Consider the following 17,931-nt stretch of genomic DNA (forward strand, 5'->3'; position numbering starts at 1 on the left):
GTATCCATTCGGCAAGTGCTAAATTTGTGTTATTTTGATAAGTTTTTGGGAAGTTGTTAGTTATATGTTAAGTAGTTTAAATGATGGTTGAATAAGTTGAATTCATGGTTGAAAGGTATGAATTGAAATTGCCGTATGTATGTATATGCATTTTGGAAAGAAAATTTTGTTGTTAATTGAGTTTTTTTTATATATAAGCACATTCGGTTATGGGAGGGGGGATAAGATGAATTTAAAATGTTAAAGATTGTTTCTAAGATTTGTTAAATTGTTGTGGTCATTGCCGACTTTATGTTTAGTTAAAAAAAAATTTATAGTGTTTGTGTTTGTGTATGTGAACTAGATATTTAATGGATATTCGGCTAAAAGGGATTAAAGGTTAAGTCATAAGAATTTTGGTTGATATACATATTTGGACATTATGCTTATATGTACTTTGGCTATGTGAGTTATTTGTTAAGTAAGCTATTTATTTGATATGCATATTCGGTCATTGTTTGGAAAGAATGAAACTTATGCGCAATTTGCTACATTTGATCATGAAATGGAAATTGTATATGAAAGCTAAGTTTGAGTGGTTAGGGCCGAATGGGGTATATAAGATATTAAGGCATGCTATAATTATATATAGGTGTATACGTGGTTGTGCATGAAACGAGTAATCAATTAAATTGTGATAGTCACACATAGGTATAAATATATATAACTTATGTATGTACCTTGTGACATAGAGACATTCGGATATACATATATATATATATTATATATAGTTAAATTCGTGTATAGGAAAGCATGGTAAGTTATGTGAACCTTTGTTTGTGTATGCGAATTAGATATTGATATAATAAGCATGAAATCAGGTCATGGCACACTTTATAAAACATAATATGCATTGAAGTTATATGCTTGCCAAATGTGACTATTAAAGAATCAAAGTTGAGTAAGTAATTAAACAAATTCATTTGTTTAAATTTAAAGCTCAAGAGCAAAGAGGAACTAAATCAAATAGGGGACAGGAGAAAGCAATCGAGTAGCCTATCCGCAACTGTTCAAAACATCCGAGGTAAGTTTTAAGTAATCGTCTATAGTATGAAATTGATGATGCCTTGATATATATATACTAGATGAATTTTGATCTCTTTTGGTTCTAGTTAAATTTAGTTGTGTGGTAAATAATCTAAGTATATGACCTATAGTTGAATGATCAATTCAAGTTAAGCTTGATTGATGAAAGGTATATGTGATATTTATGTATGATTGTTAAGCTGAAATGAAAATGATGGTGTTTATATGAAGTTTATGTCCGAATGTAGCAAATGGCTACTAATGTGAAATGTTCCATAATATGTGTTAGTATATGTTTAAAGAGGTATGATATTTGGAATTGTATCCGGGCTTAAAGACCCGCAGGCTATATGCTGGAATTGTCTTCGGGCTTAAAGACCCGCAGGCTATATGCTGGAATTGTATCCGGGTTTAAAGACCCGCAGGCTATATGATGGAATTGTATCCGGGCTTAAAGACCCACAGGCTATATGCTGGAATTGTATCCGGGCATAAAGACCCGCAGGCTTCGTGCTGGAATGGTATCCGGGTTAAAGACCCGTAGGCTTGCGCTGGAAATGTGTTTCGAGTTCTAAGATTTGACAAGACTGATGCCAGTAAGTTAAGTAAGATTATGACATTGAATATCCGTGGTAACCATTGTCGAATAAGTACTATATATATTTCACATGTTAAGGTACGTATTATGTACTCACATGTGAAATGATTTCAAGTGAATTAATAGTATCAAACAATGATATATATATGTGTGTGGATGAATACAGTATTTAAGAATAAGAGAATGACCTATTCGGTCAATATATGTCATTATATGAAAGTATGTGACTTATAGTAATTGTATGAGCCATATAGTATAGTGAAATATTTGCTGGAAAGTTCTTGTGTATTTATATATATATATTCGGCTAATAGGCTTTATAACTAATGTACGTGTGTATATTCGGCCAGTGAATTACAATTAGAACACGAGTTTTGTGATACTCAATGTTCGATTTAAATGACAAGCTTTAATTGTATGAAATGCTTAAAACTTACTAAACCTCGAAAGCTTACTCTATTTCTTATTTCTCTGTTTTATAGATTGTTGATTTTGGCCACCGACTTGGGGATCGTCAGCAGTTCATCATACTATCGATCTTGTTGGTACAGTTATATTTTGGTCTCGCTATGGCATGTATAGGTTAGGCTGTTGACAAAATATGTTTTGTAATTGTAAATATTTTGGCCATATGAAAATGGCATTTATAACTCAAAGATCAGTATGTATTCAGCTCAATTTCTGCTTTTGTTGATAGATTATGTGAATGAAGAATTAAATATTTAGCTCGGTAATACCTCATAGCCTAAATCGGCGATCGGACTCGGGCTTGGGGTGTTACATTTTATTTGTATCAGTGCTACTGTTTAGTCGATTCTAGGACTAACGTAGAGTGTTTGAGTCTAGCTATACATGATATATAGTATTAATACGATAGTATGATGAATTCTAACAGTTAAAAATGTTTTTTCGTTTAGTAATGGATCTCAATCCCAATCGAGCGGTAGCTGATGACGTAGAGAGTGTAGCACCTGCTCCCGCGCATGGGACAGCGCCGATGAACTCTCAACCTATCGCAAGCAATCAGAACGATGAGGCCAGATAGGCTTTTTATAGTGTGATGAATGATTGGTTCAACCAATACATTCGATCTAATGTGACTGCTCCACAACCCCCAGTTCCGACAAATACGCCCCCTGCACCCACGATACCTCCGGTAATTGATCAGATGAGGTTGAATAAGCCCCCGGTTGATAGAATTCGAAAGCACAGGGCTACTAAATTTAAAGCTACAGTCAATGATGATGCCGAGCAAGCTAAATTTTGGTTGGACAACACTATTCGAGTACTTGATGAACTATCTTGTACACCCGATGAATACCTAAAATGTGTAATATCTTTGCTACATGATTCTGCCTATTATTGGTGGAATACATTGGTTTCTGTTGTACCCAGAGAGTGGGTGACGTGGGATTTCTTCCAAACTAAATTCCGAAAAAAGTATATCAGTCAGAGGTTCATCGATCAGAAACGGAAAGAATTTCTTGAACTTAAACAGGGTTCCATGTCAGTTACCGATTATGAACAAAAGTTCGTCCGAGGCTATTATGTGTACTATTATGTGTAAACGCTTCGAGGATGGGCTAAATGAAGATATAAAAATGTTTATTTGCATTCTTGAAATCAGAGAGTTCGTAGTACTCGTTGAGCGAGCTTGCAAAGCTGAGGAGCTTAGTAAAGAAAAAAAAGAAAGCTGAGGTTGGAGCTGGAGAGTTTCGTAAGAGATCTTCGGGAAAGCCTTTTCAGCAATCATCGAAGAAATTTCGAGATGATTCGGGCCGATTTAAGAACACTTCGGGCTTTTCCAGACGAGACTGTGATCGATCTCCTATGAGTATGCGAGCCACTTCAGTTGCCAGTGTTGGAAATGATCGTCGGGATAGGACCGAGTGCAAGTTTTGTGGAAAATGGCATCAGGGAGTTGTAGATTTCATGATCGCTCCTATTATAGATGCGGATCATCTGACCACTTTATCAAAGACTACCCGAGATTGTCAGAGCAAAATGTAAATCAGAGTGGGAAACCGAGTATTGCTACAGCTCGAGGTAGACCACCTAGGAATTCAGGGAAAGCTAGTGGCGGTCAGAGAGGGTCTAGAGATACTAAGACCAGATCCGAAGCTCATGCCCCTGCTAGAGCTTATGCTATACGCGTACGCGAGGATGCTTCTTCGCCTGATGTTATTGCCGGTACTTTCATTCTCTTTGATACTGATTTGATTGCATTGATTGACCCTGGTTCTACTCATTCATATGTATGTAAGACTTTAGCATCCAATAAGACTCTACCTGTTGAGTCTACTGAGTTCGTGATCTGAGTGTCGAATCCCTTGGGTCGATATGTGCTAGTCGACAAAGTGTGCAGGAAATGTCCCCTGATAATCCAATGTTCCTGTTTTTCGACCGATTTGATGCTTTTACCGTTTGATGAATTTGATGTTATTCTCAGTATGGATTGGTTGACCGTTCATGATGTAGTTGTGAATTGCAAAAAAAAGACTATTGATTTGAGATGTGCAAATGATGAGATAATTCGAGTTGAGTCTACTGATTTGAACGAGTTACCAGTAGTAATATCCTCGATGTTGGCTCAGAAATATGTAAAAAGGGGGTGTGAAGCATATCTTGCGTGCGTACTTGATAGTAAAGAATTAGAAAAGAAGCTTGAATCGGTACCAGTGGTTTGTGAGTAGTCGGATGTTTTTCCCGAGGAATTACCCGGGTTACCACCTGTTCGGGAGGTAGAATTTCGCATTGAACTTGTACCTGGGACTACACCAATTTTGATAGCTCCGTACAGTATGGCACCAACGGAATTGAAGGAATTGAAAACTCAGTTGCAAGAGTTGACGGATAGAGGTTTCGCTCGACCGAGTTTCTCACCTTGGGGTGCACCAGTATTGTTTGTGAAAAAGAAAGACGGTACCATGAGAATGTGCATTGACTATCGTCAATTAAATAAAGTGACAATAAAGAACAAATATCCATTACCGTGTATTGATGATTTGTTTGATCAGCTGAAGGAAGCATCAGTGTTTTCAAAGATAGATTTGAGATCGGGTTATTATCAGTTACGAGTTCGAGACTCAGATATACCTAAAATTGCTTTTAGAACGAGATATGGTCACTACGAGTTTTTAGTGATGCCATTTGGGCTCACTAATGCCCCTGCGGTATTTATGGATTTGATGAACCGAATTTTCAGACAGTATTTGGATCGATTTGTAGTTGTGTTTATAGACGACATCTTGATTTATTCACGCGATGAAACTAAACATGCCGAGCACCTGAGATTGGTGTTGCAGATTTTACGGGATAGGCAGTTATATGCTAAGTTCAGTAAATGTGAGTTCTGGTTGAGAGAAGTTAGTTTTTTGGGTCATGTAGTATTTGCATCAGGTATTCGAGTTGATCTGAGCAATATTTCAGCTATACTTGATTAGAAGCCTCCGAAAAATGTTACTGAAGTTCAGAGCTTTTTGGGACTTCCCGGTTACTACAGATGGTTTATAAAGGGTTTCTCGATGATAGCCACACCAATGACGAAGCTACTTCAGAAAGATATTAAGTTTGAACGGTCAAAAAAGTGCCAGAAAAGTTTTGACCAATTGAAAACTTATTTGACTGAAGCTCCAGTGTTAGTGCAGCCCGAATCCGGTAAAGAGTTTGTCATTTACAGTGATGCGTCCTTACATGGGCTGGGTTGTGTATTTATGCAAGAGGGTCGAGTTGTAGCTTACGCGTCGAGGCAATTGAAGCCACATGAGAAAAACTATCCGACCCATGATCTCAAATTAGCTGCCATCGTATTTGCTTTGAAAATATGGCGACATTACTTGTTTGGAGAGAGATGTCATGTATATTCAGTTCACAAAAGCCTCAAATATTTGATGACTCAAACAGATTTAAATCTGCGACAAAGACTTTGGCTTGAATTGTTGAAAGATTATGAGCTCGTCATTGACTATCACTCGGGAAAGGCTAACGTGGTTGCCGATGCTTTAAGTCACAAGTCACTGTTTGCTTTGCGAGCGATGAATGTACACTTGTCCGTTTCATCCGATAATGTGTTAGTAGCAGAATTAAAAGCCAAACTGTTATTGATTCATCAAATATGTGAAACTCAGAAAGTCGATGATGAATTGGTTGCTAAACAAGCTGAATGTGTTTCGAATGTGGATTCAGAGTTTCAAATTGACGACAATGATTGTTTGAGGTTCAGAAGTTGATTGTGTGTTCCAAGAAATTCAGAACTTATTTCGATGATTTTGAACGAAGCTCATAATAGCCGAATGTCGGTCCATCCTGGTAGCACGAAAATGTACAACGATCTGAAACGTCAGTTTTGGTGGCATGGTATGGAACGAGACATTTCTGACTTTGTTTCGAAGTGTTTGGTATGTCAACAAGTGAAAGTGGAACATCAAGTGCCTTTAGGATTACTTTAGCCGATCATGATACCCGAATGGAAATGGGATCGAGTCACGATAGATTTTGTATCCGGGTTGCCATTGTCGTCAAGCAAGAAAGATGCGATCTGGGTTGTTATTGATAGATTGACAAAGTTGGCTCATTTTATTCCCGTACGTACGGATTATTCACTTGACAAGCTAGCCGAGTTGTATGTTTCTCAGATTGTGAGGTTACACGGGGTACCTATTTCTATTGTGTCGGATAGGGATCTGAGATTCACATTGCGATTTTGGAAGAAATTACAAGAAGCATTGGGTACCAAGCTGCATTTTAGCACCACTTTTCATCCTCAGACTGATGGTCAACCCAAGCGGATAATTCAGATACTCGAGGATATGTTCAGATGTTGCATCCTTGAGTTTAGTGGTTCATGGGAGCAGTATTTGCCTTTGATTGAATTCTCTTACAATAATAGTTTTCAATCAAGTATTAAGATGGCACCTTACGAGGCTTTGTACGGTCGTAAATGCCGTACACCGTTGTTTTGGACTGAGCTTAGTGAAAGTAAATGCAGAAAGTAAAAGTGATCCGTGAAAGTCTGAAAGCAGCTTCAGGTCGTCAGAAGTCATATGCGGATTTAAAACGAAAAGACATTGAATATCAGGTTGAAGACAAAGTGTTTCTTAAAGTTTCACCTTGGAAAAAGGTGCTCAGATTTGGCCGTAAGGGAAAATTGAGTCCGAGGTTCATCGGGCCATATGAAATATCCGAACGAGTTGGGCCGGTCGCATACAGATTGATTTTACCCCCTGAGCTTGAAAAGATTCACAACGTTTTTCATGTTTCAATGCTTCAACGTTATAGATCCGATCCATCACATATAATTAATCCATCGGAGGTTGAGATTCAATCTGATTTGAGCTATGAAGAAGAACCGGTTCGTATTTTGGCTCGTGAAGTAAAAGAACTCCGAAATAGGAAAATCTCATTAGTGAAGGTATTGTGACAACCCTAATTAGACCCTGGTCGGAATGTGGTTTCGAGACCACATTACCGAGCCAAAAATTTATTTTTGTGTTTTAATTACATAAATTTTTGTGTGACAGTGAATATATGAGAAATTAAATGCTTAATATTAGCTTTAGGAATGTGAATTAATTCGAAAAGGACCTAGTTGACGAAGTTAGAAAAGATGATAGATGAATTATAAGGAGTAATTAATAATAGGGAGAGGAAGCATGGCTTTGCATGTCAAATTACCCATAAAATACATGGTGGCCGGCCAAGGAGTGATGATGCTCCACTCATTCTAATTTAATATGTTTTTTTTTTGTTAACAAATGATGGGAATAATAATAGGAAAGTGAACAAAAAAAAGGGGTGTTCATACTTGCCATCTCCTAGCCGAAAAACCAAGAAAAAGAAAGGGAGAAAAATTTTGAAGAAGTTCGGCCATTGCTTGTATCTAGGAGGAGTGTTTGATGTTGTGGCATGAAAATGAGGGAGTTTGAATGCTTAATAAGGAGGGAAGAAGAAGTGTTCGTGTTTTCTTTCTTTTGCAATTGTCGTAACTAGAGGAAGAAGAGGAAGCAAGATTCGGCCAAGGTGGTCCTTTATATCAAGGTATGTTCAATGATATTTTTGGAAGTTTACACAACCTTTGGGGGATGAGTCTAAATTCTATCTATCCCATGGTTGGATTTGGGGTTGTCGGAGAGTTAGGCTTTGACTAAGAAGCTTAAAAATTTTAGTTGATACCTTGATGCTATTAACATGTTAGTTATATGTATGTGTTAAATTGTTTGTTATGTTAGCATGAAAGTTGAAGTTGTTAAGTCACTTTGTTGGAGGTGCCGAATTTAGGACTGAGAAGAGAGTGAGTATTCGGCTAACATGGTTGAAAGGTGGATGTGTCGATTTTTAGATTTAGACTATGAGAATGGCTATAATGGGCATTAAGATGTGGAACTTAAGAAATGTAGTTATATGTGGATTTACATGATGTTACAAATAGATGTGAAAATATGGTAGATTAGGAAAATTCGATCAAGTGTTCATGAGATGAAATTAGATGTTTAAATGATGTTATAGTTGACATTGTACATACATTCGGCCATCTAATTGAGTATGAAGGTGGTGTTAAATCTAATTGTGATGCCCATTCGAAGTGTATATATATATATACATAAGTATGCCCATTCGTGAGGTTACCTTTGATTATGTGTATAATCGACTAAATGGGTAATTAGTGAGGATGGTTGCGAATATACTAACATACATATGCATGTGTAATTGGATTATAAATATTTACAAAGGCGTTAAACTAGTTGATTTATTGATTAAGATCAAGGAGTTAAAGGAGGAGAATCAAGCAAAGGCAAAGAAAAGATCATCGAGTAGCCGAGTTGGAACCGTCTTACCCAACACAAGGTAAGTCATTAAGCATATATTTTGTATTAATTTAAATGGTCATAACGTCTATGTAATGATGCTGAATGGAATGATAAATATATATATATATATATATACATGTATGCATGGGGTGATGAAAGTATTGAATGAAAAGAAAAGAGGTGAGATGTATTGAGTTGTTGGTTTTGGCACTAAGTGTGCGGGTGTAAACATTTATGATCATGAGATTGGCACTAAGTGTGCGGGTTCAAATTGTATAGCACTAAGTGTGCGAGTTTGATTATATAGCACTAAGTGTGCGAGTTTGACTATTAAGCACTAAGTGTGCGGGCTTATTATACATTCTCTAATAAATATACATGCTCTAAGTGTGCAGCCTTATCGAGTCAATCATGGACAGCGGTACGAGTAAACACCTTGAGCTCATGAGGAATAGACATTTTATTTATATTTGGGATTGAGCTTGGTAAGTCTTGAACCTATGTGGTGATTATACTTGAAGATAAATGCATCCAATGTCATATGGTGTAATGTATGAAATATCAAAGTAGGGCTTGGTATGAGATCGAACCGAAATGCCTAAGGAATTATAGCACGTTTGGGTATGGACGGAGGATTTTAATCCGCATTATTTATTTTCTCTTATGATATATTATTACTGAACGGAAATGTAATGCTTATGACTTCTGAGTTATATACTCACTCGGTGTTTGCTTGTCACCTACTTTAGGTTTCTTGGACTCGTCTTTTTGCGTTTCTGGACTGTCATCGAAGTCATCACACCGGCTAGCAACTTTTGGTATCTTCTTTTAGTCGGTCTAGGAGAACATTTTGGCATGTATAGGCTAATATGTTTTGTTCAAATTTGGTATGTAAACTTTTAGCCATGCGAAAATGGCATAAATGTTCGGTTGGATTTGGTTCTATAATGTTAGGTCGCAAGTCTTGGTAATTGATTTTTATGCCATATGTCATGGTTGATTATTTTGGTGTTAAAATTCATGATATGGCAATAGTGTAGTAGGGAGATGTTTGACAATGATTAGCCTTTGGCATGGCTAGTCATGATCATAATTTGTGATATGTATGATGAATTACTAGTTAGATCAAGGAGAAATCACGAAATAGGCATAGTTGCTTTAGTAACAGATGCTGCAGCAGCAGTGACGTGAGATTGAAAAATCACTAAAAAGAGTAGGAATGAAATTAAATAATGAATAAATTATGTAATTGAAGCTCGCTGAGTCTATTTTCATATAGAAGAAACGAAACGACCATATGAGCTGTATGTTAGGAGATAATTAAACTCTTGTGAAACAGGGCCAGAGCGATTTCTGGATCCCCTGTCCCGACTTTAGAATTTCACCCTAAATTAATCAGAGACAATTAGAAGTCATGCTTTATATGTATAGATTCCCTTTTGAGTCTAGTTTCATTAGAAACCAACGGCATAAGTATTGGAGCTCTGTAAAGGGAGATATCTAGGTCGTAATGCACAAGGGTCAGAGTAGTCGAACCCAGGAACAGGGACGACTCTAACCAATAAACTGTACCAATTTACCCGGCCAAAAAATTCTACAAAAATTCTACCATATAGATATATGAGTCTATTTCTGGGGAAAATTTACGGAACTGGATTTCGAGTTTCAGAACTCAAGATATGATTTTTAATGCGACTCGTACGCAGATTGGCAGCTTGTCTGTTAACACCTCGTGTTCGACTCCAGCGACGGTCTCGGGTTCGGGGTGTTACAATTTAATTGGTATCAGAGCTATGGTTTAGTCGGTTCTAGGACTACCATAGCACGTATGAGTCTAGCTATACATGCCTTAATGTTAATGTTTAAATGTGTGATGACTTGACGGTTAAAATTTTTGTTTTGATTAGTAAATGGATCCGGTGTAGAGAACCTTGGCGGATGACGTTGAAAGTGTAGCGGCTGCTCTTGCACAAGGGGCGCCACTGTTGAACCTCGATCATCTGCGAATAATCAAGGTGAGGGGCTAAACAAGCCTTCTTTACCATGATGAATGAGTGGGTCGCGCAATATGCCCGAACCAATGCGGTTGTCCAACAATTCTCGAATTTGAATAATCCACTCCAAGAGCCCGTAATGCCATCGATTCTTGATCTGTGAATTTGAGTAAGCCACCAGTAAACTTGATTAGGAAGCGCGGGCTGAGGAGTTCAGGTCATAGTTCTTGATGATACCGAAGGGCCGAGTTACGCTTGATAACACCATTCGGTGTTTGATGGTATCATGCACACCGATGAATGTCTAAAGTGTGCTATGTCCTTGTTGCGGGACTCACCTACTATTGGTGGAGGACCTTGATTTCCATAGTCCCAAACGAACGAGTTACTTGGGATTTCTTTCAAACGAATTTGAAAGAAGTATATTAGTCAACGGTTCATCGATCAAAAACGTAAGGAATTCTTAGAACTCAAGCAAGGCCGTATGACAGTATCTGAATACGAACATGAGTTCGTAAGACTCAGTCGGTATGCCCGGGTGTGTGTGGTCGATGAGGTTGCTATGTCCAAAAGATTTGAAGAAGGATTGAATGAAGATTTAAAGCTACTAGTGGGTATTTTGGAGATAAAGGAGTTCGTAACACTAGTCGAACGAGCCTGCAAGGCGGAAGAACTTGGAAAGGAGAAGAAGAAGGCTGAATTTGAAGCTAGAGACTATCGTAAAAGATCAACGGGTAAAGCTCCGTTCTCAGCTGTAAAGAAGTTCAGGGAGGACACTAGTAAGTCGAGGACGACTGCGGGAATTTCCATCAGAGCACGACCATCGACAGACTCCCGAGCTACTTCGGTAGCTAGTGTGGGCAATAATCGTCAAGAGAAACCTGAATGCCCCCAATGTGGAAGACGACACCTAGGTGAATGTTGGGGTAAGTCTACTAACAGGGGCACATTACGGATGCGGTTCAAGGACCACTTCATTAGAGATTGCACGGAGCTTGATGAGAAGAATAAGATGCAAGGTGCAAGACCTAGTGGAGTGACAGCTAGAGGTAGACCACCGAGAATTTTAGGAGGTAGGGGTAGTAGTCGAGAGGGCCTCTCGACACGGCTGTTCGAGCCGAGACCCGTACTCCTGCCAGAGCATATGCCATTCGCGCACAAGAGGAGGCATCCTCCCCTGACGTCATCACTGGTACTTTCACTCTCTTTGATACTAATGTGATTGCATTGATTGACCCTTGCTCTACTCATTCATATGTAAGTGAAACCTTAGCATCCAGTAAGACTCTACCTGTTGAGTCTACTGAGTTCGTAATTTGAGTGTCAAACCCTTTGGGTGAATACGTACTTGTTGATAAAGTGTGTAAGAGATGCCCTCTAATAATCCGAGAATCCTGTTTTCCGGCCGATTTGATGCTTTTACCGTTTGTGAATTTGATGTCATTCTTGGTATGGATTGGTTGATCGTACATGATGCGATGAGTGAACGCAATAGAAAAACCATCGATTTGAGGAGTGCACATGATGAGGTAGTCCGAGTTGAGTCTACCGATTTGAAGGGGGTGCCACCGATAATATCTTCAATGACCGCTCAGAGATATGTGGAAAAGGGGTGTGAAACATACCTTGCGTATGTATTTGATAGCAAAGAGATGGAAAGGAAACTTGAATCAGTACCAGTGGTTTGTGAGTATTCAGATGTTTTTCCTGAGGAGTTACCGGGGTTGCCACCGGTTCGAGAGGTGGAATTCCGCATCGAGATTGTACCTGGTACCACGCCAATCTCAATAGCCCCGTATCGTATGGCATTAACGGAATTAAAAGAATTGAAAGTTCAATTGCAAGAATTGATGGATAGAGGTTTCACTCGACCGAGTTTTTCTCCATGGGGCGCACCCGTATTGTTTGTGAAAAAGAAGGATGGAACCATGAGATTGTGCATCGACTATCGTCAGTTGAATAAAGTGACCATAAAGAATAAATACTCGTTGCCACGTATTGATGATTTGTTTGATCAATTAAAGGGAGCCTCAGTATTTTCCAAGATAGATTTGAGATCTGGTTATTATTAGTTGAGGGTTCGAGACTCGGACATACCCAAAACCGCTTTTAGAACGAGGTACGGTCACTACGAATTCTTAGTGATGCCGTTTGGGCTCACTAATGCCCTTGCGGTATTTATGGATTTAATGAATCGAGTATTCAGGCCATACTTGGATCGATTTGTGGCTGTGTTTATTAATGATATTTTAGTTTATTCACAAGGTGAAGCCGAACACGCCGAGCATTTGAGGTTAGTATTACAGATTTTGCGAGACAAGCAGTTATACGCAAAATTCAGTAAATGTGAGTTTTGGTTGAAAGAGGTTAGCTTTTTGGGGCACGTGGTGTCTACATCGGGTGTTAGAGTGGATCCGAACAAAATTTCGGCCATACTCGATTGGAAACCTCCGAGGAATGTTACTGAAGTTAGGAGCTTTTTGGGACTTGCCGGATACTACCGACGGTTTGTAAGGGGTTTCTCGATGATAGCTGCACCGTTGATGAAACTACTCCAAAAGATGTTGAGTTTGAATGAATGAAAAACCGTCGAAGAGTTTCGATCGACTAAAGACCTGTTTAACCTAAGCTCCAGTGCTAGTACAACTGGAGTCCAGCAAAGAGTTTTTCATTTATAGTGATGCATCCTTACTTGGGCTAGGTTGTGTGTTGATGCAAGAAGGTCGAGTTGTGGCTTACGCGTCGAGACAATTAAAGCCGCATGAGAGAAACTATCCGACCCATGATCTTGAATTGGCGGCCATAGTGTTCGCCCTGAAAATATGGCGGCATTACTTGTTTGGGGAAAGGTGTCATATTTATTCGGACCACAAAAGTCTTAAATATTTGATGACTCAAAGAGATCTAAATCTGCGACAAAGACGTTGGCTTGAGTTGTTGAAAGACTATGAACTTGTTATTGATTATCACCCGGGAAAGGCTAACGTGGTTGCCGATGCTTTAAGTCGGAAAGCACTGTTTGCTTTGAGAGCGGTGAATGCTCACTTGTCCGTCTCACCCGATGGGGTGCTAGTAGCTGAATTAGAGGCCAAACCATTATTGATTCGTCAAATACTTGAATCCCGAAAGTCGATTGAATTGGTCACTAAACGAGCTGAATGTGCTTCGAATGAGGAATCGGAGTTTCGGATTGACGACAATGATTGCTTGACGGTCGAGGTCGATTATGTGTTCCAAGAAATTGAACTTATTTCGATGATTTTGGACGAGGCTCACAAGAGTCGAATGTCATCCACCCAGTAGTACTAAAATATACAATGACACAAACGTCAATTTTGGTGGCCCGGTATGAAACGAGACATTTCTGAATTTGTTTCAAGGTGTTTGATATGCCAACAAGTAAAAGCGGAACATCAAGTGCCGTCGGGATTACTTCAGCCGATCATGATACCCGAATGGAAGTGGGATCGGGTAACGATGGATTTTGTATCTGGATTGCCATTGTCATCAAGCAAGAAAGATGCAATCTGGTTATTGTTGATAGATTGACCAAGTCGCTCATTTTATCCTGTTAAATGCAGATTTTTGCTCGATAAATTGGCGAATTATACATCTCCCAAATTGTTCGATTGCATGGGGTACCTATTTCTATCGTGTCGGATAGAGACCCAAGATTTACATCGCGATTTTGGAAAAAGTTACAAGAACTGTTGGGTACTAAGATGCATTTTAGCACCGCATTTCATCCCCAGACTGATGGCCAATCTGAACGAATAATTCAGATACTCGAGGATATGTTGAGATGTTGCGTCTTAGAGTTTTGTGGTTCATGGGAAAGATATTTTCCTTTGATTGAATTCGCTTACAACAATAGCTTTCAATCAAGCATTAAGATGGCACCTTACGAGGCCTTATACGGTCGTAAATGCCGTACCCATTATTTTGGTGAACTTAGTGAAAGTAAAATTTTGGGGTTGATTTGATTAAGGATCTTTGAGCGAAAGTTCGAGTAATTTGTGAAAGTTTGAAAACCTCTTCGGATCTTCAAAATTCGTATGCGGATTCGAAAAGAAAAGACATTGAATATCAGGTTGGAGACAAAGTATTTCTCAAAGTTTCACCCTGGAAGAAGGTGCTTAGATTTGGTCGTAAGGGCAAACTAAGTCCGAGGTTTATCGGTCCATATGAAGTATCCGAACGAGTTGGACCAGTTACATACCGATTAATTTTGCCCCCTAAGCTTGAAAAGATTCACAACGTTTTCCATGTCTCGATGCTTCGACGATATAGGTCTGACCCGTCGCACGTAATCACTCCATCTGAGATCGAGATTCAGCCTAACTTGAGTTATGAAGAAGAACCGGTTCACCTTTTGATGCTGAAGTAAAAGAGTTGCGAAATAAGAAAATCCCATTAGTGAAGGTGTTGTGGCATAAACACCGAATTGAAGAAGCCACTTGGGAACTTGAGGACTCTATGAAGGATCGATATCCAAAATTATTCACGGTAAGATTTTCGGGACGAAAATTTCTTATGTGGGGAGAGTTGTGACAACCCTAATTAGACCACGGTGGAATGTGGTTTCGAGACCACATTCTTGAGCCAAAATTTATTTTGTGTTTTAATTACATAAATTTTGTGTGATGGTGAATATATGAGAAATTAAATGCTTAATATTAGCTTTAGGAATGTGAATTAATTTGAAAAGGACCTAGTTGACGAAGTTAGAAAAGATGATAGATGAATTATAAGGAGTAATTAATAATAGGGAGAGGAAGCATGGCTTTGCATGTCAAATTACCCATAAAATACATGGTGGCGGCCAAGGAGTGATGATGCTCCACTCATTCTAATTTAATATGTTTTTTTTGTTAACAGATGATGGGAATAATAATAGGAAAGTGAAAAAAAAGGGGTGTTCATACTTGCAATCTCTAGTAGAAAAACCAAGAAAAGAAAGGAGAAAAATTTTGAAGAAGTTCGGCCATTACTTGTATCTAGGAGGAGTGTTTGATGTTGTGGCATGAAAATGAGGGAGTTTGAATGCTTAATAAGGAGGGAAGAATGAGTGTTCGTGTTTTCTTTCTTTTGCAATTGTCGTAACTAGAGGAAGAAGAGGAAGCAAGATTCGGCCAAGGTGATCCTTTAGATCAAGGTATGTTCAATGATATTTTTGGAAGTTTACACAACCTTTGGGTGATGAGTCTAAATTCTATCTATCCCATGGTTGGATTTGGGGTTGTCGGAGAGTTAGGCTTTGACTAAGAAGCTTAAAAATTTTAGTTGATACCTTGATGCTATTAACATGTTAGTTATATGTATGTGTTAAATTGTTTGTTATGTTAGCATGAAAGTTGAAGTTGTTAAGTCACTTTGTTGGAGGTGCCGAATTTAGGACTCAGAAGAGAGTGAGTATTCGGCTAACATGGTTGAAAGGTGGATGTGCCGATTTTTAGATTTAGACTATGAGAATGGCTATAATGGGCATTAAGATGTGGAACTTAAGAAATGTAGTTATATGTGGATTTATATGATGTTACAAATAGATGTGAAAATATGCTAGATTAGGAAAATTCGATCAAGTGTTCATGAGATGAAATTAGATGTTTAAATGATGTTATTGTTGACATTGTACATACATTCGGCCATCTAATTGAGTATGAAGGTGGTGTTAAATCTAATTGTGATGCCCATTTGGAAGTGTATATATATATATACATAAGTATGCCCATTCGTGAGGTTACCTTTGATTATGTGTATAATCGACTAAATGGGTAATTAGTGAGGATGGTTGCCGAATATACTAACATACATATGCATGTGTAATTGGATTATAAATATTTAGCAAGGCGGTTAATCTAGTTGATTTATTGATTAAGATCAAGGAGTTAAAGGAGGAGAATCAAACAAAGGCAAAGAAAAGATCATCGAGTAGCCGAGTTGGAACCGTCTTACCCAACACAAGGTAAGTCATTAAGCATATATTTTGTATTAATTTAAATGGTCATAACGTCTATGTAATGATGCTGAATGGAATGATAAATATATACATATATATATATACATGTATGCATGGGGTGATGAAAGTATTGAATGAAAAAGAAAAGAGGTGAGATGTATTGAGTTGTTGGTTTCGGCACTAAGTGTGCGGGTGTAAACATTTATGATCATGAGATTGGCACTAAGTGTGCGGGTTCAAATTGTATAGCACTAAGTGTGCGAGTTTGATTATATAGCACTAAGTGTGCAAGTTCGACTATTAAGCACTAAGTGTGCGGGCTTATTATACATTCTCTAATAAATATACATGCTCTAAGTGTGCGGCCTTATCGAGTCAATCATGGACAGTGATGCGAGTAAACACCTTGAGCTCATGAGAAATAGACATTTTATTTATATTTGGGATTGAGCTTGGTAAGTCTTGAACCTATGTGGTGATTATACTTGAAGATAAATGCATCCAATGTCATATGGTGTAATGTATGAAATATCAAAGTAGGGCTTGGTATGAGATCGAACCGAAATGCCTAAGGAATTATAGCACGTTTGGGTATGGATGGAGGATTTTAATCCGCATTATTTATTTTCTCTTATGATATATTATTACTGAACGGCAATGTAATGCTTATGACTTCTTGAGTTATATACTCACTCGGTGTTTGCTTGTCACCTACTTTAGGTTTCTTGGACTCGTCTTTTTGCGTGCTCGGGATGTCATCGAAGTCATCACACCGGCTAGCAACTTTTGGTATCTTCTTTTAGTCGGTCTAGGAGAACATTTCGCATGTATAGGCTAATATGTTTTGTTCAAATTTGGTATGTAAACTTTTAGCCATGCGAAAATGGCATAAATGTTCGGTTGGATTTGGTTCTATAATGTTAGGTCGCAAGTCTTGGTAATTGATTTTTATGCCATATGTCATGGTTGATTATTTTGGTGTTAAAATTCATGATATGGCAATAGTGTAGTAGGGAGATGTTTGACAATGATTAGCCTTTGGCATGGCTAGTCATGATCATAATTTGTGATATGTATGATGAATTACTAGTTAGATCAAGGAGAAATCACGAAATAGGCATAGTTGCTTTATTAACAGATGCTGCAGCAGCAGTGACGTGAGATTGAAAAATCACTAAAAATAGTAGGAATGAAATTAAATAATGAATAAATTATGTAATTGAAGCTCGCTGAGTCTATTTTCATATAGAAGAAACGAAACGACCATATGAGCTGTATGTTAGGAGATAATTAAACTCTTGTGAAACAGGGCCAGAGCGATTTCTGGATCCCCTGTCCCGACTTTAGAATTTCACCCTAAATTAATCAGAGACAATTAGAAGTCATGATTTATATGTCTAGATTCCCTTTTGAGTCTAGTTTCATTAGAAACCAACGGCATAAGTGTTGGAGCTCTGTAAAGGGAGATATCTAGGTCGTAATGCACAAGGGTCAGAGTAGTCGAACCCA

Source organism: Gossypium arboreum, chromosome 8 (genome assembly GCF_025698485.1).
Source record: "Gossypium arboreum isolate Shixiya-1 chromosome 8, ASM2569848v2, whole genome shotgun sequence".
Classification (NCBI taxonomy): domain Eukaryota; kingdom Viridiplantae; phylum Streptophyta; class Magnoliopsida; order Malvales; family Malvaceae; genus Gossypium; species Gossypium arboreum.